The 3574-nt window shown below is 30.4% G+C and overlaps 1 pseudogene across 1 annotated transcript; it reads right to left on the reverse strand.

The window, feature by feature from the left end:
* Positions 1-894: 894 nt before the first annotated feature.
* LOC149889787 (uncharacterized) lies at positions 895-2916 on the reverse strand (annotated as a pseudogene). The gene has a single exon (XR_016451987.1). The product of XR_016451987.1 is annotated as an uncharacterized LOC149889787 (transcript).
* Positions 2917-3574: the final 658 nt, after the last annotated feature.

Raw genomic sequence — 3574 nt, forward strand, 5'->3', positions numbered from 1 at the left:
ACCAATACTGCCAAAAGGGGCCCAATTGGAATTACTTAGTCCGAGCGTCTGAGTACTTTTAACCGTGCCTTTGAAATATTCTCATAATATTAACTTTACCAGCTGTGAGCAACCTTTAACACTGATTATTAGTAAATAAATCAATAACAATTTAACTTATCTGAGATGTATTATCATATGGCCAGATCGACAAAAAGGTTAGTATTACAACCTTGCCAGCACGGGAACGTACAAAAAACGTATAATTAACGTTTAGGACGCGTTCTAAACGCATGCATGTAAAGACGCTCCTCTTTGGGTGATTAAGTTCCATATGATCCTGATATCCCAGCTGACATTTGGTCCGGAAAAGACGTCTTTGAACGTTCAAAAGACGCTCAGAATTTCTTTTAAACGTTCAAAAGATGTTTGTTATGCTTTGAGCGTTGAATTTAGTAATCACAAATATTCTTGAGCTTTTTGTGACTTTAACGTTCAAAAAACATAACAGTGACATAAGTGAATACATTATAATACAAGAGCTTTTTTCCAAAAAATTTAAACTAACAAAACATATTTTACATTACAAAATCTACAAAAATGACAGTGTGGATTTCTTTTTCACGGCCACTGCTGCCTTTTCTATCCCCCTAAAAAAATAGAACAAAAAGTATTGAACAAGCCCGATTCATGAAATATGAATCAAGTAATTCACTTCGTGCACGTACCATAAATATAAATCAAAGTTCATATATTAACTTTGAAAAACAAAAAAATTGTCTTGTTCTTATACGTGTTACAGGATATACACCCTATCAAACATATTTCTTGACTCTCATTGTCATCAAATCTGCTAATCCAGCAGGCAACTGAATAAGTTTTAGTACAAAAGGTAAATTGAATTTTTCACTAAAATTTTTCACTAATACTTTTTTTCCCATATGCTTAATATTTTTAACAGAATTGTGGTTATGAAAAAAGCCTTTTTTGTGATGATTGTGACTGCCTAATCCGAACAAGACGCATCTTTTGTATTTACCATACAGCATTGACATCATAGATAAAAAATGTAGATTCTTCAAACAGGTTTAATCTTTTCTTCTGAAGGCATCAATATCCACAGAAGCAAAAGTCTAACTTTCAGCATGCTCTGATACAACCTTGCAATAATAAACAAAATAAAATATATCTGGTATGCCCTATGGTAAAAATAAATCAAAATAACTTAATTCCTGATGCATAACACATTTTACCATTACAACATTAATATAAGTCGATCCCTTAATGTTTGAATTGACAAATCCTCACATTAATACCTGAAATAAAATAAATATGATATATAAAAATGATAATGAAAAAGTATAGATCTATTTATAGACTAGATATCAGGTGATGGCAGGTGCCATACGTTCAGGTTACACTAATTACTAAACATTAGCATCTTGTCTAATTAGTAGAAAACTAAAATAATCTGAAGCTATACTAAAAGTTAATTGTTAAATAATACAAAACAAACATTTCCATGCACTAATTTTTAAAGCTTCTGCCACTGATTCACAAGAAACATGAAAATAATTTTTACAGCTATTAAACTGCACAACTATTTAATCTATACTGAACTTATAATCTTTTATTAGACAATCTACACAACAATCTACATATTATCAGACAATCTACATTAACAAACATTAAAAATTGCACAACTAATTTCACATTTATGAACTGTCTTTTCCAAATATGATCTTGGAAATGATGTAAAATACTTTGCTTTAAAGCAATTGTGCAAGTGCTGGCGCATCGCAGATTGATTGTATGAAATGGATGCAACATTTTGTCCCATACAAATATCTACTGCAAATGCAAATGCAAACAAACCACAGTCAATTCCTCCAATTTGTTGCTGACATGGTTGGTATAGACACATAACTGTATTTTTAGAAGACGATATAATTGAAACAATTTGTTTTTGTATATGCAAAGTTAACATGTTTCTTCATTGAGTCATAAGTTTTAATAACTCCATCACTGCAACCATGTGTGCTAACCAATAGCCAGTGAAGGGATCCATCATACAAAATTTGTAGCATCTCCTGAGAGTGTTTGCTGAACATAAGATTAGTTCCTAATAAAGTGTCTTGAATAGCAGGAAATTGATTTCCTAATATTGCTTGAGCAGCATTAATTTCAATATTTGTTAACATGTTTTGATTCAAAATACTCTCAAACACAGATAAACTAACTCTAATGCTGTTTTTTGGTGAATAAGAATGAATATGGTCAATGTTTTTAATATCTGACTGACTTTGTGAACATTATTTGACTAGATCTAGTCTTTTGGACTACATTTTTTTCTGGGTAACTACTGAAAGACAAATCTAAATGAGTTGCTTCTTGATGTTAAATATTAGTTTCTATGTCTTGACATGGATAATAAGGTTTAAGCTAAGAAACGTTTACTTTTGTCTTTAAAATTTGGCCCTTAAGGTTTTTTAAAGTGCATTGACCTTTCACATTTAAAGCAGTAAGAATATATGGTCCCAACCACTCCTTAGATAAAGGCTCACCTTTGTGACCACGCCTTCTTGCATTTAACCTCATCACTTGATCATTAGCTATAAATATAAACGTCTTTACACCCTTTTTTGAAACTTTTTTCATGTGTTGCTTGCACTGCTTTTCTTAAGCAACTTTTATATTTTCTCTAACTTTTTTCTCTACCGCTTCACAATCATTATCTAGCTTTTCTACTGCAAAATCAGACATTTTTTCAGAAAAACTACTAATTAAACTATCATCAGTCTCATTCTGAACATTTATCACTTCAATACCAGGAGGATGTCTTAAATACATAAGATAAAATGGAGTCATCTTTGTAGATTTCTGGCATGATATGTTCAGTCCACAAGCAATTGCAGATGTGTAACTAATATAAATCATCAAAAAAGAAAATAATAATACACAAAATTGTACATTTTAGAGAAATTGAGTTAAAATTATAAAGACTATCAAATCTATCTCAGTCATTCATCTCAATTATTAGTATACTTGCTTAAAGCACGCTTAAAAGTTTGATTTATGCGTTCATCTTGACCATTAGTTTGAGGATGGTATGCTGATGTCACAGAATGTTTAATACCCATTAATTGAAAAATTTTATGATTAAACTATATAACAAAAAAAATTAAAGATTATAGATTAAAAAATTTAACAATCACAAAGATGACAGTTTTAGAAAACCTTTTAGCATTTACCTCATTTACAAATTCTCCTCCTTGATCAGTGATTACTTTTTTTGGTGGACCATACACATGAAAAGTGTTAACCATAGCAGTAGCTAAAGCAACAGCAGATTTTTCAGGCAATGCCCTAGCAACAATCCATTTTGTAAATAAATCTGTTATTGTTAAAACATATTTATTGCTGTTTAATGTTTCTGTAAATGGACCAATTAGATCAAGTCCTAAAATTGCCCATCTTTCAGAAACCTGAATTGGGTGTAGTTGTGGTGCAATTGATTTTATTTTTTCAAAAGATATTGTTTACATGTCTTGATCTATAATATAGACTATCTATTATTTAATTAGAAAAATATAAT

The sequence above is a fragment of the Hydra viridissima genome, unplaced genomic scaffold, assembly GCF_058129835.1.
Source record: "Hydra viridissima isolate aposymbiotic clone 2 unplaced genomic scaffold, HvirCarnegie_v1 scaffold_4, whole genome shotgun sequence".
NCBI classification, from domain to species: Eukaryota; Metazoa; Cnidaria; class Hydrozoa; order Anthoathecata; family Hydridae; genus Hydra; species Hydra viridissima.